The following is a 25,311-nucleotide window of genomic DNA, read 5'->3' on the forward strand; positions in this document are numbered from 1 at the left end:
TGGGCCTTTGTGTGGGTCCCAAGCAACTGGAAAGGGAGCTATCCCAGGGGCTGTTGTCTGTGTGTGGGATGTGTTCTACTGGTTGAGCTGCCTTATTGGGCTTGGGGTGGAGGGTGGGGGTGCCTGGCCTTGAAGAGACTTGAAATGCCAGGGTGGGGGGGGGATAGCCAGGAGTCCCATCCACATAGGGGAGATGGATGTGGGGATAGTGGAGGGATGTGACCTGGAGGGGGACTGTGAGTGGTATGTAAAATGAATAAATAAAATAAAATAAAATAAATTCTGTTATAAACTCCAGGCAACAATTACTTTATAATACATTTTTAAATGATTACATATACACAATTTTAAGTCTGAATGGAGCAGTGCATCAGATCTTAACTTTGAATAAACTGAAATTGGTTAGTTCCTCAGTGGACAGTGCAGGGATACTACAAAGGCCGAATGAAAATCTGAAGGCCAAGTATGTGCTAGAAGCACCCAGGGCTCTCTCACTGTGCTATAGTTAGTACATATGGCCTTTGTACCTGTCTGCAGATAGGCACCTCCCTTCATCTGTAATGTGACGATTGGACCGGTGCCTCTCTGGGTGGCTTCTTTTTTTGGAGCTTATTCTGGGTTGACACCAGACTAAAGCAGCTTTTGCCTGAAAAACATTGGAGAATACACAGAAATTGCCCAGAGAACCATCATTGTCACGGTTCCCTGAGGAGATGCTAAACTCGAGAAAATGGAGCATAGAACCTAAGGTGTCTGAATATTGTCCTGCTTAGTTATTGTCCACTTGATACAAGCTTGAGGCATCTGGAAAGTGGTGGAGGCATCTCTGAGTTGAAAAATATACCTCCAGCAGATTGGCATATGGACAAGTCTGTGGGAGCATTTTCTTCTTTAATAGTTGATGTGGGAGGACTCAGAGCATTATTGATGGTGCCACCCCTGGGCCGGTGGACCTGGATTGTATGAGGAAGCGAACTAAGTAAACCATGGGGACAAGCACAATAAAACAGCAGCAGCAGCGGCAGCAGCAGCAGCAACAGCAGCAACAGCAGCAGCAGCAGGAGCAGCAGCAGCAGCAGGAGCAGCAGGAGCAGCAGGAGCAGCAGCAGCAGCAGCAGCAGGAGCAGCAACAGCAGCAGGAGCAGCAGCAGAAGCAGCAGCAGCAGCAGCAGGAGCAGCAGCAGCAGCAGGAGCAGCAGGAGAGGCAGCAGCAGCAGCAGCAGCAGGAGCAGCAGCAGCAGCAGCAGCAGCAGCAGCAGGAGCAGCAGCAGCAGGAGCAGCAGGAGCAGCAGCAGCAGCAGCAGGAGCAGCAGGAGCAGCAGCAGCAGCAGCAGCAGCAGGAGCAGCAGCAGCAGCAGGAGCAGCAACAGCAGCAGGAGCAGCAGCAGCAGCAGCAGCAGCAGNAGCAGCAGCAGCAGCAGCAGCAGCAGCAGCAGGAGCAGCAACAGCAGCAGGAGCAGCAGCAGCAGCAGCAGCAGCAGGAGCAGGAGCAGCAGCAGCAACCACTACCATTCCTCTAAGCTCTCTGCTTCAGTTCCTGCCTTCAGGTCGCTGCCTTGAGTTCTTGCTTGATTTCCCTTCATGGTAGACTATGATCCAGACATATATGCCAAATGACCCCTTTCCTCCTTAAGTTTCTTTCAATCATGGTTTTTAATCACAGCAATAGAGAGAATGCTAAAACAAATCTGCTCAAAGACCAACTTTGTTGTCATTTAAAATGCACCACACTACTGGTCACATTAGAAGAAGGGCAGAAGCCATTGACTCTTAAGAACCGTTTATGTTCCAGTCTGTACTGAGAAATTCTACATCTGTTTCTTTTTATATCACAGGGAGGAGGAAGGATGATTCTGGCCCCAAGTTGCTTGCAAACTGATTCATCACCGACAAGTTATTTATTTGAGAAACTAAAGGGCAAAAGGAGAGGTATATTGGAAGAGAATTGTATTCATTAGGAGTGAAATGTTACTTCTCAATGTCTGAGATAGAAACAGGGAGGAGAAACAAAAGTCTGGGCTGAAAGGGAAAGGAGGCGCCATGGCCACACCCACTCTGAGTAGGTGGAGGATGTCAAGTGGGATTTCCAGAGGTGGCAGTTGAGGTGGACCTGAACACATACCTGAAGCACATCACCTCTCAGAAGAGCATCAGAGAAAGGAACATAGAAGACAGGGTGATATAGAGTCAGGGGATGAGACCACGGGGATAGACTCAAGTTCTCGAGACTAGAAGAGCCCAGAGGTGGGTTGTATCCAGCTTAGAAGAGCTCTGTCATTGACCTTAACTCCAGGGCAGGCATCAGATACACGGTCCTGGCAGTGTCGGACATCAGTGACTGTCCACACATTAGTGAAGAAGTTGTTCTAGGAACAATGTTCAAGTCTCTGAGCTGTACACATACACTGCATCATTTGACTCCTAGAAAACGAAAGAGTGCTTCTGTTTGTGCTAGGACAAAGCTCTTAGAGAAGAGGAGCTCATATGTAAGGGGTCCCTTGAACAGGTAGTAAAGCATCTGAAGGTAGATGTGTGTGCGTGTGTGTGTGCGTGTGTGTGTGTGTGTGTGTGTGTGTGGTGTATGTATGTATGTATGTTTGTATGTGTGTATGTATGTATGTATGTATGTGTGTGGTGTATGTATGTATATATGTATGTATGTATGTATGTATGTTTGTATGCATGTATGTGTTTGTGTGCTTGTGTGTTTGTGTGTTTGTAGGCCAGAAGGTGACATTAGGTATCTTCCCTGACTGCTTTTCACTTTGTTTATTTGAGTCAGGGTCTATTCCTAAACCTAGAACTCCTTGATTCTGGTAAGTCTAGTTAGCCAGCTTGCTTCAGAAGGTGTCTGTCTCTCTACCACTGTGTCTCTCTTTCCCTGTCTCTCTGTTTGCCTCTCTCTCTCTCTCTCTCTCTCTCTCTCTCTCTCTCTCTCTCTCTCTCTCTCTCTCTCTCTCTCTCTCTCTCTCTCATTACAGTCAGCTGTCCAGCCTTTATGTGGGTGCCTGGGATCTAAACTATGGTCCTCATTCTTGCACAGCCAGTGATTTGCCCACTGAGCCATCGCCTCAACCCCAAATGCACTTTCTGAGTACATATCCATCCTGTATTTGCAGTGCTTTACAGGGAAGTGCACCAGTGCTGTCCCGTGGTAAACTTCTGCTTGAGTTGAATGTATTCACTCAGCTTATTCCAGGCATTGGGGGTAACAGTCCAGGTTTGCCCCAGAGCGAATAGCCTGAGATAGGAGAGGGGTTGATGGATAGTTGGGTCTATGTAACCATAGTTTTTGGCTACTTTATTTGGTTCTTATATCTACATCCCTTTTCCACTCCAATCCCTTCCAATTCCCCCCATACTAGGCAGGTGAGAAAGAAGGTTTGAGAGGAAAGGAGGCATAGATCTCTTTAGCCTCCTTCCTACTGATTAGGGACATCCAATTTCTTGGATCCACTCCAATCTTCATCATCAGGATATCTCCAACCAGAAATCAGCAAGCCAGCAAATAGCAGCGGCAAGAATCAGCAGCTTCAAAGACCAGCAGCATTGAGGACACCAGCAGTGGGAGCAGCTGTCACCACAGCCACTCAGGGCTCTGTAGTTTTATACCTTCTCAAGAGTCCCCAGAATTCAAACATAAACTGTCTTCATCTGGCAGAATCACACCCCTGCATGAGTCAAGTCATGGTTAGCCTCTGTGGACAATCTGAAGCAGCCCCATATCCCATATTTGGGATTAAAACAAAAACATATTCACATAACATAACTGGGTTTTTTAAGAAACCAACATTCTTACTATAGGGCTATAACAGGAAATAAAATGGGAAGAGGCATAGATGGGAGAAGGGAAGGTGACATCCTAGGTGAAGCTGTCAACTCACGAGAGGCACAGTGACCTGTGAGACAGAGAGGTCAGACATCAGTGCTCCTAAGATGGAAGGAAGTCAAGGGTTGAATGGTTGGGAAGAAAGTGGAAGCTTCAAGGACATGGAAGGGCCAGATGAATGGGACTAAGTTAGTTACAAGCTACTGTGCTGATGTCTGTCAGCCATCTCGGAGCATGTGGTGTAGGTTAGGGTGCCCTTGGATTCAGAGTGCAAGGCTGCATAGATATGTCCCCCTAACTGTGCTCCAAAGTCCAGCGGACATGCAAGTTTGAGGGCATTAGTGATCCTTGGACTCAGAGTGTCTCAACAGTGTTGGTTTGGGGTGTAAGAGGAATAATCTTAAATATTAAATATTCTCAAGAAAGGAAGCAAAGGGAGATTTTAGGAGGTACATGGAAGTACACATAACACGAAGTCAAGAGAGATTAGCAGGGCAGTATGTCAGAACAGAGAGGTGTGACCTCTGGGGGAAGGCAGGGGCATCAGTGTAGGGATAAGATGGGATGTTCTATAGGAGACTGCAAATGTGTGAACTGAGAAACAGCAGGAGGAAGAAAGCCGTGGGGTAAGTGGAGGTTGGGTATGGAAGAGAGAATTCATGTGAGTTCAGTAATTGCCCACTGGCATGGAGTAGGCCCAATTTTGAGGAAAAGGAAGCTAGAGATGGCTCAGGTCCATCTAGCAATGATGTTTTCTCAGGTAGCAGTGAGGTGAACGCAGAGGGGAGGGTGACGGATGAGGATGCTCACATGGGACTTTCCATGTCTTATAGTATTTTATCCTTCAGTGAGATGGTAAAAACCAGGACTATTCTACACTTGAACTTTGAAATATTACAACAAAGCCCCTCAGCTCACATTTCCTTATTTTTTTATTTCTTTTTTTCCCATTTTTATTAGACATTTTCTTTTATTTATTTATTTATTTTATTTGATATTTTCTTTATTTACATTTCAAATGCTATCCCGAAAGTTCCCCATACCCTCCCCCCGTCCCTGCTCCCCTACCCACCCACTCCCACTTCTTGGCTCTGACCTTCCCCTGTGCTGGGTCATATAAAGTTTGCAAGACCAAGGGGCCTCTCTTCCCAATGATGGCCAATTAGGCCATCTTCTGCTACATATGCAGCTAGAGACAGGAGCTCAGGGGTACTGGTTAGTTCATATTGTTGTTTCACCTATAGGGTTTCAGCCCCCTTCAGCTCCTTGGGTACTTTCTCTAGATTCTCCATTGGGGGCCCTGTGTTCCATCCAATAGCTGACTGTGAGCATCCACTTCTGTGTTTGCCAGGCACTGGCATAGCCTCACTAGAGGCCGCTATATTAGGGTCCCTTCAGCAGAATCTTGCTGGCATGTGCAATAGTATCTGGGTTTGGTGGCTGATGATGGGATGGATCCCCGGGTGGGGTAGTCTCTGGATAGTCCATCCTTTCATCTTAGCTCTAAATTTTGTCTCTGTAGCTATATCTTTTCATGGGTATTTTGTTTCTTATTCTAAGGAGGAACGAAGTATCCATGCGATGGTCTTCCTTCTTGGTTTTCTTGTGTTTTGGAAAATGTGTCTTGGGTATTCTAAGTTTCTGGACTAATATCCACTTATCAATGAGTGCATATCTAGTGACTTCTTTTGTGATTNGGTTACCTCACTAAGGATGAAAAGGCTGTTGTTTGCACATCGCTGTCTCCAGGAGCTATAGGTGAGGTAAGTGAGAAGGAAGGAAGAGAGGAAAGCGCAGAATTCCAATGCCAGAGCGGGAGGCAGACTCCAGCTTAAAACAAACAACAAACAAACAAAACATTTATCATGATCATTAAAAATAGAAACTTGAGCTGGAAAGCCACAGATTTTACAAATGCATAAGTGCTCTTCTAACTCATCCAACCCAAGCATTCTCCAGCTCATCCTAGGATTCCCCCCAGGCACTCATTCTGGAGGGTCTGGGGTCTAGCAGGGCCTTGTATCCAGAGGGCTCTGAGCACCCACTGTGCTAGTGAGGTAAGCAAGGGAGCAGTTGGTGTCTACGTGACACAAGGACTGGGACGCTGGCTAGTTCTGATTTCCAGCTCCGATTCTGTGCGACTGCCACCAACATTAAGATTTCACACTTTACATCTCACAAGCCTTCATGGGGCCAGAGCTGGTGCAACATTGCAATCCGTCTCGAGTGCTTTCACCCTCAAAGCAAAACTGCAAAGTCTCATATGGCAACAGAGTCTTGTAGGCACTGTTGGCTTTTCTTCTGCTCTGTTTTTTTGCATTTCTCCTTTGTTCCTTTCTCTTCCTCTCCATTTCCTTGATTTGTTATAAGCAGAAAAACAGTATGGCTCAATGCAGTGGTAAATGCAAGGATTTAATCACAGAACTTGTCACACTTCTAGACAGTGGCTCAATTTACTGGTGGTACCAGTTGACTGGAAATACCAGCTATGGAAATTCCAGATTGCCTGCTCTGTTGGGAATAGGTGGGGTCCTGGAAGGAAGAAGGGCTGGGAGAGATGGAACACCAGTGAGCTTAATGAATGCTGCCTTTGCTAGCTGGATATGAATGGGCCATAGCTCTGAGACATCCTGCTGCAGAGGCCTCCAACACTCTTCCCACTGGACCAGCTGGAGTCTGGCAGCGAAGGCACATTCCTTATCATAGTAACCTGGACTTTGCTAGAGAGTGATGCTGAGACTTATATGAAAGGTTAAGTTGGGGGTTATAAATTAAAAGGTGTTTCTTCATTGTTCATACACGAGAGTCCTATCTGCCCCACCTCAGAATGTGGCTGCATTTGAAAACAGGTATATATATATATATATATATATATATATATATATATATATATATATTTACACTGGACTGTGGGAGCCTAGTATCAGTGTGACCAGTATCCTTTTTAAGAGAGATTGAACAACCAACCAAAGAGCATACATGGGCTAGACCTAGGTCCAATGTACATGGTGTTGCTTGGTCTTTATATGGTTGCCCCAACAACTGGAGCAGGAGTTGTCCCTGACTCTGTCGCCTATGGATCCTGTTCCCCTTACTGGGATGCCTCATCTGGCCTCAGTGGGAGAGGGTGTGCCTAGTCCTGCAGAGATTTGATGTGCCAGGGTGGGTTGGTACCCAGGGAGGCCTCTGAGAAGGAGAGAGGAAGATGGGTGAAGGGCTATGTGATGGAAGAGGGACTGTGATCAGGATGTAAAGTGAAAAAAGTGGAATAAAACCAATAGACTGGAAGCAATAATATATATGCACAGGACCTATAGGCTGTGCAAGAGAGAAAAAAGTATATAAATAAAATAAAATTTTAAAAATGAAGAGAGAGAGAGAGAGAGAGAGAGAGAGAGAGAGAGAGGAGAGAGAGAGATTGAGCCTAGGTACAACAGATTTTCCCCTATAGCCCTTAGAAGACCCCAATTCATCTGTATTGGTCAGGCTCTGGCAGAGCCTCTCAGAGGACAGCTATACCAGGTTCCTGTCAGCAGGCACTTCTTGGCATCAGCAACAGTGTCTGCAGATAGGGTGGATCCCAAAGTGGGGCGGTCACTGGATGGCCTTTCCTGAAGTCTCTGCTCCATTTTTTTGTCCCTGTGTTTCCTTTAGAGCTCCCAGGGACTAAACCACCAACCAAAGAATAGACATGGATAGGTCCATGGCACCAGCTACATATATAGCAGAGGACTGCCTTATCTGGCATCAATGGGAGGGGAGGCACTTGGTCCTGTGGAGGCTTGATGCCCCAGCATAGAGGGATGTTAGAGCAGTGAGGCAGGAGTGGGTAGGTAGGTGGGGGAGCACCCTCTTAGAGGCAAAGGAGAGCGGGGATGGGATGAGAGGGTTTGCAGAGGGGAGACTGGGAAGGGAGACAACATTTGAAATGTAAATAAATAAAATAACCAATTAAAAAAAGAAGATCCCAAATTCAGTAGATACCCTTATCTAGGACTGCTGGCCCTCAGAACTGAGCTACAGAAATTAACTTAGAGACCCACTGTGGGTGCTTGGCACTGTCACCTGGCTGAATGCCATGTCCTAGATCTGTTGGCTCAGGAGCTTTGGGAGCACGATCAACTCATGTGGAAGTTGGGGTGCTCAGATGTGTTTGAGCACTATCTCCATCAATCCCATACTTCTTAGCATTACAGAGGGGTCACTCTAAACTCGGATGCTGGCTGTTCCTTCCTGTTGTCAGCCTCCTCCCTCCCAACCCCATATACTCTCCTCATGGGGAAAGCAGGGCTCTTTCCTACTAGAAGGTAACTGATATCCAAAAATGGATCCTTACTTCTGGGTAGTTTCTCGGGTGTAACACACCTTGATGGAAACAAGAACACTTTTAGGTGGGGACTCACAATGGTATGGGGAATACAAGGAACTCATTGGTATAGTAGCTCCTGGATGAACCAGACTTGAGATACATAGCCCTGATTAGAGTCTGTCCCCGCTGTGTGCCCATGAGCATCAAGGATGCCTGTGATCTGGGTGAACTGGCTGAGTGTAGTTTGCAGTCAGGTAATCTAGCTGGTTTCTACTCATGCGAGGCTTAGCCATTTGTTTGGTTGATCTCATATGGAAGAGAATTCTTCATCATTCCCCTGTTGCCTGGGTCACTTGCTAGCTGACTTATTGTCAGGCCAAAGGGGTGCTTCTTGTAGCGTTTTATATCACTGCTTAGTCCCCTGACTTCTGGACACAGAATGGCCACAGGGCTGGAGAGAAGTAGGGCTAGAGGCATGGAGAAGAGCCATTTCACTAGGACAGAAGAGGTACCATGACAAGGAAAGCATCAGATTTGCAGGCCAAAGATTCACATCCAGGTTTCAGTGTAACGTTTTCTCATAGTTGGATTGCAAAGAAGTCAATTAACCTCCCTGAACCTAATTTTCTCGCCTGTGAGACGGAGTTAGCAATATCGACTTGAAGGATTGCTGAGTGGAAGAAACGCTGTAAGAGGTGTGAATGGAGTTTTCAAATACCATGTGCTGTGTCCACAAAAAGGCTGCAATGATTATAATCCTAGTGATAAGACCATTAAAGGTCCCAGTGTGCAGGACGGTGTGGAGTGAGGAGAGAGAGAGAGAAAAATGGGCCCTAGCATCCTCAGGGATGGCACCAGTGAAGCTTTCTCAGACACATTAGGCCTGAGGCAGGGCATGGGATGTTGTTATTGTCATTTTGCTTTGTTTTGTTTTTGTTGTCTTTGTTCTCTCTTGAAAAGTTGCTTCTGAGATTATTATAATACTGTATATCTACAGCATCGCCACTGTGTTTTAGAGCCTCGAGGGACTCCAGGGGTGCAGAGAAGGCTTGAAACTAGATGTAATTCCACCTACCCCTCCCCATGTAGCAGGTTTTGCCTCCTGATAGCCTGACACATTATTTGGAAAGCTAATTGAATCTCCCTTGCAAGGCACGAGGTGCCTGCAACCTGCCACTACAGAGTGTGTTTCTCTCTGTTCTCCTGAGCTCACAGGCTCTATGGCACTGTGTGGCAGCTGCATCCTTGGGACGGTCAATCTTGATTGTCAACCTGACAGGTGTCACTTAGGTGACAAATTTCTGTGCATATCTGTGTGGGAGTGTCTCGCCTGGGTTGATGGAGGTGGCAAGGCCTGCCTTGAATGTGGGTAGTGGCATTCCCCGGGATGGAGTCCTAGACACCAGCATTCATCTGTCTGTCTGTGTTTCCTGATGCAGTGTGTTCAGCTGCCTCATCGTCTGGCTGCCATGCCTTCCCTGACAAGACAGACTGTAACCTTGAATTGTGAGCACAGTAAGCCCTTCCTTCTTTAAGCCAATTTCGTCATCCATTTTGTCATAATTACGAGAAAAGTCAATAATAGGCCCCCTTCCCAAACTGTATGTGTAGCTAGCAAACTGCTGCCAATCTTGTCCGTTGGTGTCCTACACTGCATGCTTAGACATATCTGTTAGCATTAGGTAGAAGTCTCCCTTTTCAGTGGGTCCAAAAGAACAAACAGGCAGAAGAGTCAACCTGGAGGATCCTGGCCTGGACCTCTGGCCTGTTTCAGACTCTCATTCTGCTATTTACTAAGTTTAAGCCTTATGCACAGGTTCCAGTGCTGTGTCTCTCTCATAGTCATTGCCATGTGTGTGAAGCCTTGCCTAGGCTCTCCCTGACAGCCTGAGGTGTCATTCCTCTGGTGCTATCCACCCTGATTCTTGAGTCAGGATCTCTCACTGGCTTTGAGCTTACCATGAAGGTAATTGTTCAGTAAGTCCATGGACCAACCCGTCTCTGACTTCTCAGTGCTAGGATTAGAAGCAAGTGACACCGCTCTTGGCTTTCTCCCATGGGTTCTTGGATGGAGGTCTGGTCTTTATGTTTCTAAAACAAGCCCTTCCCTGTTGTAGTGCTCTCTCCTCAGCCCTAGTAAGGAATCTTTACATGGCCTGTACGTGTTAAAGCTTTTAAATGCATCGCTATCTCTTTCTTTTTCTGTTGCTGGGATAAAATACTGATAAAAATGACAACTGACAAAGGGTTTGTTTTACCTCATAGTTTAAGGATCTCATGGGAAGGGAGGACAAGGCAGCAAGAGCTTGAGGCAACGGGATGCATATGCTTCTGTAGTCAGAGCAGAACGTGATGCATGCATGCCGGCCCTCAGAGCCCTTTCTCCATTGTACACAGCTCAAGATCTCCTACCTAAACAATGGTCTTACAATTTAAAGATGGATCTTTCTGGATCAGTTAGCACAATCAGCGTGATCTCTTACAGGCATACTAAGTTTCCTAGGTGATTCTAGATTCTATCCAGTTGACAATTACCAGTAGCCAATGCATCTTGTTAGCCATTTTCAAGTGTATTGTCCAGTGATATAGTGTGAAATTCAAAAAAGCAATCAATGCTATTGCCGGCAAGGCACTGGTGGGCCTTGATCTCATCTTCGTAGACTCTCTGATCTGGAGCTCCAAAATCTCTCCACCCAGCTTGCTAAGTTTCCTCTGGTGGGTCATTACTACACAAGCCCCAAATTCCCATGGCCTTTTAGGGTGCATTTCTTGCAAACCCACGCTTTGCTGCCATACCTTTCTCTCTGGAACCCAGTTGAGTCTCTGCATGAAGGGAAACACCACACAAACTTAGCTCAGAATCAATAGGTAACTCAATCTCTGGGCACAGCAACTAGCATTCTAATTTTGTAAGTTATACTAAATATAACTACTTTGGTGGCAGATCCTGCCATCTAGTCTGGGGCCTCTTGTTAGCTATATACTGTCCTATAAGATCTCCCCATCCAAAAGCAAAGACACCCTTTTCCTACCTCTCCAATCTGGAAATCATGACTACTCTTCGTCCAGGGATTGGTCCTGTGAAATCTTTATTCATTAGGGGAAGGTTTTGCCACACAGTGATGTACCAAACACATTCATATTATTCAACAATCAAGCTCCTTTCCCCACAAATATAGTCATACACATTAGCTAACCCCCCCCCCCGATTTTCCTACTACTTAGCCCTTGCCAACCACTAGTCTCTTCTATCTCTATGATTTTGTGCCATATCACCTCTATGGCTTGGGAATGAAGAAGGGATGGACACACAGACATAAAGGAAAGGGGGTATCAGGTGTATATGAGGGAGTCTGCTACCACTGCAATCAGGTACCTCTCAGCACTAGGGCAGGGGTTAGCTAATCTCTGTAGGAGAACTTTCAGGCTATAGACATCCAGGAGAAGGAAGCTTCAGTTGCCAGTGCTTATACATACTAATCCATTGTCCTTAAACACTCGTACTGGGACCCCTGAGTAAAGCTTTGCTATTCTTCTTGAACCTGACCCATCTAGGGAAATGGCTTTGCCAATTTCTCATGAGTCTAAGGCCTAGGAGTCTTTGGTGTGACTGTGCTCATGTCTGTAATACACTCTACCATTCAGAGCTTCCTCCACTCCTTACAAGTTTGCCTGTTCTGGACATCTCACGGAATTGAAATCATGAGGCTAAGTGTGGTGCACACAGCTGAGACCCCAGCATTTGGATGTAAGACCTAAGGCAGGAGCATCATTATGCCCAAGACATCCTGAACCACACAATGAGACCCTGACTTCAAAACCAAGGAGATGGAGCTGACTTACAGGGAGACCTTCCTGCCTGGGCTCTGTCCCTGAGGATGTCTTTGAGTGCCAGCTACACTGGGGAGTGTGCTGGGACTGCCTTGTTTCTCATGTCATGAGCGTTCTGGTGTACAGTGCCGCTTTTGGTCACCCATCTATGCTGACAGGTGTCTCAGTTCGTGCCACACTTTGGTGGTTGTAGACGTGGGTTCATGTCGTGGACTGAATCTGTCTTCTCTTGCTTCTAGTGCCGTCATTCTCTGTGTATCAAAATCTTTCGGAATGCAAATCTGATCTGACTTGCTTGACTGGAGCCAATTTCCTGACTTCTTTGGAGAAACTGAAGTCTACCTACCATCCCGTGCCAGCCTTGAGTGCCTTTGCTCTCGGCTAGGCTCTCCCTTCTCCTTGCTTTGGGCACTCTGGCCGTGCAGCATGGCCTTCATTTCCTGCAACACAATGATTCTTCCATAGACAGCTTTTTCCATCTGTATTTTCAGCTCAACCTGTAAAGCACTTCTGGATTCCTCTTCACCAAGGTCCCTCATAAACGTCCATATTTTTACAATGGTGTCACTTTCTAGGGCAGCCTGGACCATCCCCCCAAACTAAGTCAGCCTGTGGTGTGTCTGCTTTCCTTTGCCCATTTCTGCAATACTACCCCCAGTGTAATTCTGGTCATTTATTGTGTATCTATGAAGACACGTAACCCATTAGGAGTGAAATCTGGCTGTGTGATGCACAGTGCAACTCCAGAGTGTGGCCGCATTTCTTTGTATTTCCTGGGTGTTCAGTGGAATTTATGCAGCGAGTCCTGCCCCCTGCAGCTCTGATGTACAGCAGCCTCCTCCCTTATTCCTAGTACCCACTGCTGTATCCCAGTGTGGTATGGGGAGAGCAGCAGGGAGCCCTCACTGTCCTGTAGGAAGCCTGGCAAATGCCAGTCATTGCTGACAAGGGCAATGCAGCTGAGGAGGCTCCTATGTTCTGTGGATTCCTCAAGGTGAGAGAGTTTTAGTATTGAGCTCAAAGACTGGAAAAAGACTGAGGTGTCCTATGAGAAAATACTTTTATCTGGGTCATGGCTGCTTTGTTTTAAGCAGAGGAACTGGAGCATGAGCGTAGGTTGAGCGCATAGGATGGTGGAAGTGCATTAAGCCTTGGACCAATGCTCATGTATCTGAAATGATGTCAGAGCACTGAAGACAGCTTACTTATCCGTTTAATTTTCTGCAGAAGAACAGGTGAAGTTGGTGCCCTGGAAAAGATTACTTGCAGCATTTTCTACAAAATGGGGGGGGGGTCACTGGGGCCCTGGAGTTTCTTCCAGGCGAGGGTGATGGTAACCTTGGGACATGACAGGGTCCCATAGATACTCTAGGTGTGACCACAGCTAGGACTACACTCACTTCCCTATTGGAAAAATGGATCACGGAAGGATGGACGGCCAGTGTCTGGAAGGCTTCCTGTTGGGGTGGAGGACTGGAGATAGGAGGGTCACCAATTGACAATGAGAAGAGCCAGGAGGATCTAGTTAACTAGATTCTAGCTGGGGCAACCTTTAAGTGATTCTTGAAATCTCTGAAATAGAAGCAAACTCTTGTAGGTTACATTGTTTAGGTATTATTTAATTTCAAAAATGTCACTGGGGGCTCAGTGAGTAAAGACACTTGCTGCTAAGTCTGACAACCTGAGTTAGGTCCCTGGAACCCACATGATGGAAGACGAGAGTGGAATCATTCAAGTTGTCTTCTAAACACCACATGTTCAACGTGTCATGCATGAGTACACTTGCACACACACACACACACACACACACACACACAGTAAACTTAAGGTGCTGTTGATGAGAGTTAACAGAAGAAGTAAATATAATCAAAGTAAATTATATGCATGTGTGGAAATGTCATAATGAAAATCTTTACTTTTTATAATTAATTATGTATTGCATGTTTATAATTAATATAATAAATAATTAAAGTTACCCACAAATTATATAATTTATAATTAACAGAGTCATAAAATTATAATTAAAATGGTCTGGTAAGAAAATATTGAAGATAATTTATACATTAATTATCCTTGAAAATAATGACTAACATTCACAGTGCCCACTCTTACAGCAGGATCTGGGCTGCCTTTCTTACCTGCATCATTCCTTCTAGGTCACCATGGCAACTGTCTTAGGGAGGTATCACATTAGCTTCATTTCATGAGATTGAAATTTGAAAAGATTAAGTAACTGTCCAAGAACTGAGCAGACAATAAGGACAGAATTTGGACTCAGTTTCTTTAAACACAAAGCAAGTTTGATGTTCTTTTGGAGTGTAAGACAAAAGTAGGTCATTTAGGGTCCAGTGTGGATTTCAAAACAGGAAAATACACCTCTAGCAACTTCAAGTAAAAAGAAGCAGGTTCCTCAAGAAGCATATAGACATACATACACACACACACACACACACACACACACACCACACACACACACACACACCAGGCTCCTAATCAAAGCAAACACATACCTAGGAAACTCTAGCAGCAGCTTCCCCATGGATAGCCTAGAGAATGGTTTAAGGTTCATGTTCAAGTTGTTAACACGTTGCCAAATTAGGTATGTGACCATCTTCTTGGGCTGTTTCCTGGACAAGCACTTCTCTGCTCAATGCCATGCCTGTCTTATAACATTTCACACTTGGCAGTGTCAGAAAGGCATGGTTCATGTACCACTGTTCCTCATCACACAGCCTGTATTGGCTGGTTTTGTGTCAACTTGACACAAACTGGAGTCATCTGAGAGAAGGGAGCCTCAATTGAGAAAATGTCTCTGTAATAACGTTAGGCTGCATGCAAGCCTGTAGGGCATTTGCTTAATTAGTGATTGATGGGAGAGTGCCCAGCAACTGTGGGTGGGGACATCCTCAGGCTAGTGGTCCTGGGTTCTATAAGAAAGCAGGCTGACTTATTACAATGAACTCTGATGTCCAAAAATTGTTCTTATTTTGGGGTTGTACCACAGTAAAAGCCACGATTTTTAGCTTTATTAAAAACAAAACAAACAAACAAAAAGACTTTATTAATGTTCATTAAAAAAACTAATAGTGATATATTATTTTAAAATATCATATATTTAATATATTTGGAGTTATTTAAAATTTATATTGAGAAAAACATGTATTTTCAGTATTGCTGTAGACAAGCATCTACATAAGACTGTTCAATTGATTGTTTTATATCAAACAAATTTTATAATACTCATTTTTATTGTTATAATATCTTATAAATTTTTAAAGAATATGATAAAAACTAAAGGTATGGCAGGTATTGAACGGGGAGGGGGGTCTCTGCGAGGAGTCGGGGTACAAAAGGGAAAGAAGAATGTGATATAAGACTATTTACTCAAGATCTGTTTTTAAATGTTAACAAATTCAGATAAATTGAAATTATGTATCTTTTCTCATCATAATGCAATAAAAAAAAAAAAAAAAAAAAAAAAAAAAAAAAGAAAAAAACCATAGCGAGTAAACCAACAAGCAGCTCCCCTTCATGGCTCTTGCATCTGCTCCTGCATCCGCTCCTGCATCCGCTCCTGCATCTGCTCCTGCATCTGCTCCTGCATCTAGGTTTCTGTTCTGGTTCTGAGTCCCTTCCATGATGGATAGTGATGTGACAATATAAGCCAAATGAACCATTCCCTCCCAGGTTGTATTTGGTCATGGTGCTTTATTACAGCAACAGTATCACTAACTAAGATGCCAGACTTTGGGCAAAATTCTGGCTACTAGGCTATAATTCATAGGGGAAGTCAGAGTTTGGGGTTTAAGGCAACAAACTATCCTAATTGCTCCTTTGTTGCTTTATGACTTGGGCACGTTATTTAAACAGTCTGTGATGTTTCCTCCTCGTTTGTGGAATGAAGGTAGGGATGGCATCTTCCTATAGTTGATACTGTTGTGTGTCAACTTGACTAGGTGGGGATCAGATATATAGGCAATCCCAAGTCAGGAGGTTGCTGTCAAGGTGATCTTTCGATAAGATGGCCTTTAAATCAACGGCCTCACTACTTCAGCAGAAGACCTTCCCAGGTGGGCAGGTCTCATCCAGGAAAGCCTCAAGATAAACGCAAAGTTGGAAGTTTCTGAGGAAGACAGGACTTCTGCCTCCAGATGCCTTCAGACTCCTGCTGCTCTTCAGATCTTTCCTACGTTGCCAGCCCGTGGGCATGCCCTGCAGAATACAGGCTTACTCTATCACAGTGACATGAGCCGATTGTCCCACACCCCCATATACATGCTGTTCTGCTCCTGAGGATGTCTGCACAATAGGTCACATGAGGATGGGATGAGCTATTAAATATGGAATTCACAGAGAACTTTACCCAGCGGTCAGTCATATAAACATATGTGTGCATGTTCTCTGTAGTCAATGAGCCCTCCAAAGGATACAGCTGGAGACAAGCCCCTTGCCCTTAGGGGGAATAGAATCTCATGAAAAGGATAGGGATGTCCACAGGCCATTCTAATCTACCTGGAAGAACAGATTAAAAGCAGAGTCCTAACAGTGGTTGAGATTCTCACCACCACCTGCTTGCTCCTGCCAGACATCTTGCAATGCTAATCAGTCCCAGGGCTGTTTTCTCATTTTCTTCTGATATTGCAGGGGGTGAGACTGGCTTTTTCACAAAAAGAATATTTCTATTCAATGATGGGGTTACAAAAAGTCAAGGAAGCAATGATTTGGAAACACTTAGCCTTGAGATAGGGATGCACAGTGCAGTTGTCTCCTACACTGAAGCTGGTGCACTTATGGTTTTAGTAGGGTTTCTCTACCTGCGGGAACTCAGAGCCTAGCTTTGGAAATTTATGTCATCAGAACCGGTCTGATGCCATAGGCTTGCTATAAAGAGGGTCTGAGCCAGAGAGGGGAATAGTTGCAATGCTCAGAAGCCAAGGAACACTATTAAGGTTCTATAGATGGTGACCTGGAGGTTGAGCAGCAAGCAGGCCTTCCCAGGGAAAACAGAGAAAAAGAAACTTTCAATGTACACAGCCTGAATAACAAATGGCCATGGCCTACATGGAGGAAGCAGCATGGGGTCCAGTGTGGTGCAGAGGGTCTGATCTCTATGTACTGAGAGCAGGGAGGGGAAGTAACATTGGATGAGGGAAGTGAGACCTGTCCAGCTGCAAGGATGCTCATGAGAAAGGAACTCTTACACATCTGCGATAGGAGGCAGGGTACAATTGCTCAAGAATAACATTGCTTCCACCCACATCTTTTACTCAATTGTAAGAAAATGTTGTGACATCATCGAAGAAAGAATCCCAGTTCCTCTGTGTCAAAATTCCTCACCCCACACTTTGTACAGCCCACTAGCACTTGGTATGATCTTCCTGTTGAGAATAAATTTGTAGTATGTGTTGGAAATAAAGTTTACATTTTGTAGATTGTCTTCCTAGTCAGTTTTTGTTGCTAGGGATCAGGAAAGGAAACACCAACAGAGAATTTGGATTCTGGAAGGACCTTGAGATGTTAGCTATTCTCTTGTGTCCTTGTAGAGAGTGAAAGTTGAGGCTTTAGGTGTCTAGCAAACTGCATAGAAACACCAAATTACAACACTCATTAGATATGGGCCATCAGAATGTCATGGCCCAAGAAACAGTGAGGATGTTGGTGATGATCAAAATTGTCAACTTGACAGGATCTCGAGTCTCCCAGGAGACCAACCTGGCATGCCTGTGAGGGAGCATCTTTAATGTGTTCATTGAGATGGGAAGACCAGCCCTCCATGAGCTGGAGAAAGTGACCTGAACACCAGCAGCGTTCATTTCGTTCTGCTTCATGACTGTGGATGCAGTGAACAGCTGTTTTACCTACCACTAAGCCTTCCCTGCCAGGATGGACCAAACCTCAGACTATGGGCCTAAAGAAACCCTTCTTTCCTTAAGTTGTACCTGCTAGGTATTTTGGTACAGCAATAAGAAAGGTATTAGTAATGATTTATTGTATATCTTCTAGAATTGCATCTGTGTTTGGAAGGACTCCACCCATCTTCTCATGCTGCTCTTCTTTGTTTTGTGAGCAGTGTTGGTGTGCCTTTGAGGGAAATAGGCTGCTTCCCTGTATCCCCTGGTGATGATGGGCCATGCTGCTTACCAGCCCATAGTCTGGGAAGATTCTTGGAAGAAGGGTCTTTGGATCAGGGCAAAAGTCTGATGGGGAGAAGACGCTTAGAAACCTTTTCTAGACTCATGTCATATCATCTAGGTTGCTGTAAGAAAGAATCAGTTATGATTCTGATTCATGAACTCAAAGTTGGTTGGCCAAGGAGTATACATATACACAAATAAGGACAAGGGACGCTTGCTATGGAAAGTCCCAGGCATATAGACCTGTCCTCCAGCCTCTTGTCTGGGGTAGCAGGCCAGTATGCCCTATCCAGAGCTCAGTTGTGTGTTACCCAAGTATCCTGGTAAAACTTGGTACTCTTGAGATGATTTCCCATTTAAAATGAAGTAAATTGAGGTTTCCACTCCGGAAACCAGGAGTGAGGCAATAGCAGGAAAGAACTTGAAAGCCACCAAAGCCCCAAAGACCATTAGATTACTCCAGAATACTCCAAAATTCGTCACAGCATTTTCTACAGAAAGAAGAAGATGCAAGAGGAAGCACTTGTTTGAAGCCCTGCTCCTTATCCCTGTGTAGGGACACCTAGCATCCTCCATGTAAGGTGACTATCAGACTTATATTGATTTGGAGGAGAAAAAAAAAAATCTCTCCAGAAGTTGACAGATGACTCTGAAGCAGCAAACACATAGCTTGCTGAACATGAGTTGAGCTTATGGTGCCAAGACTACCCAAAGAGCACAGCTCCACTGATACTGTGACATAACGCCAGCAGGTTTCTGTGAAGGGGAAGAAAGGTAGTTATCCCCAAGTCTAGCTACAGTTACTCCCATAGGAACATGTGGCTTATGGTAAACAAGTTTTCATAAGAAACTTAGCAGAACCTAAGTTATCAAGTAGAGAAACACAAATATCTTCTAAGGTATAAACCCTTTGCAGATTGTTCTTGGTCTGGGGGTGCTTTGTAATGCCTGAAATTATATGACTAGGTTCAGAATACACTAAGTAGCTACTACATATTCATGGAACAAAGCCTGAGGGTAGAAAAAGCTTAGACTTTTAGGTCCCAGCAGCAGCAGGTTTGTGGAGGTTTCAGCTGAGCTTTGAGAAGTGACTCTCTCTCTCTCTCTCTCTCTCTGTCTGTCTCTCTCTCTCTCCTTCCATCCCCCTCTCTCTTTCTTTTTAATAAATTAATAAAATTTATTTGAAAACATACAATTCAGTATTGACATTTTAAGTTGTCAAAATAATTTATAATAGTTAAATGCCTCTTAAATATCCATGATATCTTCTGAAGCTAAAAGTAGTATGTATGCACTCTCTTAGGAAGCCTTCTATGAAAGGAAATTGTGACAAGTTCCTGATTAGACAGAAACCATTCCATCTCCAAGGGAGAATACTCAGCGTAACTGTGGCTTCATAGACTGAATTGGGTAGTGTTCCTTCTGTTTCTATTTTGTGGAATTGTTTGAAGAGTATTGGTATTAGGTCTTCTTTGAAGGTCTGATAGAATTCTGCACTAAACCCATCTGTTCGTGGGCTTTTTTTTTTGGTTGGGAGACTTTTAATGACTGCTTCTATTTCTTTAGGGGTTATGGAACTGTTTAGATAGTTTATCTGATCCTGATTTAACTTTGGTTTTTGGTATCTGTCTAGAAAATTGTCCACTTCATCTAGATTTTCCAGTTTTGTTGAATATGGGATTTTGTAGTAGGATCTGATGGGTTTTTGAATTTCCTCAATTTCTGTTGTTATATCTTGCTTTTCATTTCTGATTTTGTTAATTTAGATTCTGTCTCTGTGCCCTCTGGCTAAGGGTTTATCTGTCTTGTTAATTTTCTCAAAGAACCAGTTCCTGGTTTGGTTGATTCTTTGAATAGTTCTTTTTGTTTCCACTTGGTTGATTTCAGCCCTGAGTTTATTTCCTGCTGCCTACTCCTCTTGGGTGTATTTGCTTCTTTTTGTTCTAGAGCTTTCAGGAGTGCTGTTAAGCTGCTAGTGCATGCTCTCTCCGGGTTCTTTTTGGAGTCACTCAGAGTTTTCCTCTTAGCACTGATGTCATTGTATCCCATAAGTTTGGGTATGTTGTGCCTTCATTTTCATTAAATTCTAAAACGTCTTTAATTTCTTTCTTTATTTCTTCCTTGTCCATTGAATAGGGCATTGTTCAGCTTTTATATGTATGTGACTTACTGTCGTTTTTGTTGCTATTGAAGACCAGCCTTAATCCGTGATGATCTGATAGGATGCATGGGATTATTTCAATCATCTTGTATCTGTTGAGACCTGTTTTATGACCAATTATATAGTTAATTTTGGAGAAGGTATCATGAGGTGCTGAGAAAGAAGAAGGTATATTCTTTTGTTTTAGGATAAAATGTTCTATAGATATTTGTAAAATCCATTTGGTCTATAACTTCTGTTAGTTTCACTGTGTCTCTGTCTAGTTTGTGTTTCCACGATATATTCATTGTTGAGAGTAGGGTATTGAAGTCTCCCACTATTATTGTGTGTGGTGCAATGGGTGCTTTGAGCTTTACTAATGTTTCTTTAATGAATGTGGGTGCCCTTGCATTGGGAGCATACATTTTCAGAATTGAGAGTTCTTCTTGGTAGATTTTTTCCTTTGATGGTATGAAGTATCCTTCCTTATCCTTTTTGATAACTTTTGGTTGAAAGTCAATTTTATCCAATATTAGAATGGTTACTCCAGCTTGTTTCTTGGGACCATTTGCTTGGAAAATAGTTTTCCAGGCTTTTTACTCTGAGGTGGTGTCTGTCTTTGACACTGAGGTGGTTTCCTGTATGCAGCAAAATGCAGGGTCCTGTTTATGTATCCAGTCTGTCAGTCTATGTTTTTTAATTGGAGAATTAAGTGCATTGATGTTAAGAGATATTAAGGAATAGTGATTATTGCTTCCTGTTATGTTTTAATGTTATTTTTATGTTTGTGTGGCTATCTTCTTTTGGGTTTGTTGAAAGAATATTACTTTCTTGCTGTTTCTAGGGTGTAGTTTCCCTCCTTGTGTTGGTGTTTTTTATCTATTATCCTTTGTAGGGATGGATTTGTGGAAATATACTGTGTAAATTTGGTTTTGACATGGAATATCTTGGTTTCTCCATCTATGTAATTGAGATTTTTTTTCTGGGTATAGTAGCCTGGGCTGGCATTTGTGTTCTCTTTGGGTCTGTATAACTTCTGCCCAGGATCTTTCAGCTTTCATAGTCTCTGGTGAGAAGTCTGGTGTAATTCTGTTAGGTCTGCCTTTATATGTTACTTGACAATTTTCCCCTTACTGCTTTTAATATTCTTTCTTTGTTTTGTGCATTTGGTGTTTTGACTATTATGTGATGGGAAGAATTTCTTTTCTGGTCTAATCTATTTGGAGTTCTGTAGGCTTCTTGCATGTTTATGTGCATCTCTTTCTTTATGTTCGGGAGGTTTTCTTCTATAATTTTGTTGAAGATATTTACTGGCCCCTTAAGTTAGGAATCTTCACTATCTTCTATTCCTATTATCCTTAGGTTTTATATTCTCATTGTGTCCTGGATTTCCTGGATGTTTTGGGTTAGGAGCTTTTTGCATTTTGCATTTTCTCTGACTGTTGTGTCAATTTTTTTTTTTTTTTTTTTTATAGTATCCTCTGCACCTGAGATTCTCTTTTCTATCTCTTGTATTCTGTTGGTGATGCTTGCATCTATGACTCCTGATCTCTTTCCTAGGTTTTCTATCTCCAGGGTTTTCTCCCTTTGTGATTTCTTTATTGTTTCTATTTCTATTTCTAGACCCTGGATGGTTTTGTTCAATTACTTCACCTGTTTGGTTGTGTTTTCCTGTAATTCTTTAAGGGCTTCTAGCTGTTTACCTGTGTTCTCCTGTATTTCTTTAAGAGAGTTATTTATGACCTTCTTAAAGTCTTCTATCATCATCATGAGATGTGATTTTAAATCAGTCTTGTTTTTCTGGTGTGTTGGTGTATCCAGGCCTCGCTGTGGTGGGAGAACTGGATTCTGATGATGCCAAGTAGCCTTTGTTTTTGTTGCTTATGTTTTTGACCTTGCCATCTGGTTATCGTTGGTGTTAGCTGGTCTTGCTGTCTCTAACTGTGGCTTTTACCACCTGCAAATCTGTGTATCAGTACTCCTGGGAGACCAGTTCTCTCTGGGAGGTATTTGGGTATGGAGAACTATGGCACAGGGTCAGCTCTAGGGTACAGACAGAAACTGGAAGGATCTTGACCCAGGCTGTTCCTTGGTTCCTGTGTCCTAATGGCTCTGGGTGGGCCCCTCTTGGGACAGGAATTTGAGCAGAAGCTGTGGTCTTGCTTGTGCTCACAGGCTTGTTAATACTCCTGGGAGATCAGCTATCTCCCAGTGGTATTTGGGTGTGAAGTGCTGTGGCCCAAGATCAGCTCTGGGCACAGTTGGAAACCTTGGTTCCTATGTCCTGAGGGCTCCAGGTGTGTCCCTCAGAGCAGAAGTGGTGGTCTTCCCTGTGCTCACAGGTGTGCCTGCACTCCTGGGAGACCAGCTCTCTCCTCGTGGTATTTGGATATAGAGTGCTGTGGCACAGGATCAGCTCCAGGCGTAGACAGAAATTCCAGAGAAGCTTCTTAATGCACAGATTCCTAGCTGTTAAAAATTACTGAGAATAAGTGACCGTGAATTCTCAGCCATAAATGGAGCATCTGTATCAATGCCCACTCTCCCTGCAAGGCTCAGATAACATGCTGGAGAGGTAAGGCAGAAATAAAGCAAGAGTTGGAGGATGGGGAGGAGAGCTATGAAGCACTGACCTCTGCACATGTCTTGGGCTTTTGACAAACCAATCTTAGCAGCTATGTTTACCTGTACAAGATCAAACCACTTAAAATTTTCATCAGAGAAGACAGGGGCTCCTGATGCCCTGGGAGCTGATGGTAATTCATGGCTGTTGAGGTGGAATTGCTTTTCTTGGTTGATTGAGGTGGGTGGCCATTGGTAGGTTGTCCATATACTAGAGGAGGAAGGGCTCCACCCCCATAGGCATATGGACATCACTAATTGGACTTAGTGGGTTATTAAAAATGAAAAGGGGGTGTAAAGTTGGGAGGGAGATGAGTTGAGAGGACCCTAGAGACTTGGAGGGAGGAGTGGGAGTAGAAATGACTAATATATATTGTATGCATTATGATATTTTCAAAGGATAAATACCTTAGAAGTACAATCACTCAATGTCTTTAGCAATGCACTTTCATGCCTAAGAAATGAGCAAATTGATTAAACTTACTGATTTAGAAGAAAACAATTCAGCATAACATGTTCTTATATGTCAGATAGGTTGTCTGATTTGTCTTCATCTGTAGACATTGTTCACAGGTGTGAAGTGACTGCATTGGGTGACCTCAACAACTGAAGTCATGGCATGGCCAAGGTGGCTTGAGGAACATGTGACAGGAGAGAATAAGGGGGTTTCTTGATTCTTAGCTAGTCTTTGGTTTAAGATGAAACTTGCTTGAAGATTAGGAATGTATTTCTCATAAGACTCAGATGTAATCTGCCTCTGAGTTTGGGTTATATTATGACTAATTGCAAGATATCCCAGGTTTATCCATATTCATTTGGGTCCATTATGTAGTCATCTTCCCCTGTTCACCGTTGAGAGCCATGGCTTACGGTATGTGATTTTCTGAAAGGTGAGACAGTGTCCCTGCCTGTCTCTGCACTTCCTTTATTCCCAGAGCTTGCTGTCTTGTTGGAAGCATATGCATTCTTTTATCACCCTCAAATTTCCATCCATAGTCCATGCTCAGTGCTTTGTGTATAATAGATAATCAGACATAGTTTATTGTGGAATAACTGTGATTATTACATCAAATTACATAAGTTGAATAAGACCATTTAATTGTGGTTTCATTACTCCAAACAGATTCTGATTACATATATTTTTGGTGATTGTAATAACTTATTTGGTGTCCTAGTTTTCTTTCTGTTGCTGAGAAATACACCATGACCAGAAGTAACTTGGAGAGTAAAGGGTTTATTCCAGCTTACAAGTAACAGTCCCATTATGAAGGGAAGCCAAGGCAGGAGCCCAAGGCAGGAACTGAAGCAGAGACCATGGAGGAGTGTTGGTTGTGATTTTGCTCCCTCTGGATTACTTTGCTACTTTTCTTATACAGCCCAGGGACAGTAACATAGGGATGAAACTGCCCATAGTGGGCTCCTACATGAATTAGCAATCAATAAAATGCTCCACAAACATGTCTACAGACCAATGTAATGGAAACTTCTCAATTGAGCTTCCTTCTTTCTTCTCAGATATGTCAAGTTGACAACTCCGATTTGTCATCAATTGCTAATAATAAACAATATTAAAAACAACTCTTGGATTATTAACATGACATTAAAGGTTGTAAAGTATTCTAAAAATGTTCCAGTCAAATTGCCAGAGGTGTACTTTATAAACCTGTGTAACTACATATTTTAGGTCCTAGTGTGACTCCATCTTTAAGATGATATCATTATATGCCTAGAAAAAATGAGATTAGCCATTCTCATCTCTCTCAACTGGTGCTCCTTGCTTTGGTATCCTAGGTGATATTGGAGCCCACCTTTATTTTGGAGTATGGAATTCTTTCAGAAGTTGACAAGCAACTTTCCCCAAGACGGCAAACACATAGTTTCTTAAATGTGAGTTGAATGTGCATTGCCAAAGCCATCATGCAAGAGCCTAGCTTGCTTACAGCAGGACATTATATTCTAATAGAGAGAACTCTATTTTTCTATTATTTCAGAGCACTCCCTACTGAAAGCCAGACTCCAGATCTTGAGCTGGTATGTGTTATTGAGCTGTCTGTAATGGGCAGGAATTCACAGATGTGTGTGAAGTTGGGGCATACATTATTGCCTAAGATAACAGAAAGGAGTCAAAGATAGAAAACAGAAAATCTTATTGCTAGTGATTAAAGATATAAGGAATTGGCTATACACTAGAGATCTTCTCACATTCATACTCCCACCCAGCAGTTACTTATCACAAGGACTGTGCATTTCTTGTGGTGTGGATAGATTGAGGTGGATCCTAAGATGAGTGTGCAGTGTCATCAAGCCACATCAGACACAAAGTATATCAGAAACAGAAATTAATTTAGTTAGCCCAAAGTTGAGCTATCCTGTGGTTGTCTAGGAAAACTGAAAGATGTTCTCTCTCTCTCTCTCTCTCTCTCTCTCTCTCTCTCTCTCTCTCTCT

Source organism: Mus pahari, chromosome 7 (genome assembly GCF_900095145.1).
Source record: "Mus pahari chromosome 7, PAHARI_EIJ_v1.1, whole genome shotgun sequence".
NCBI classification, from domain to species: domain Eukaryota; kingdom Metazoa; phylum Chordata; class Mammalia; order Rodentia; family Muridae; genus Mus; species Mus pahari.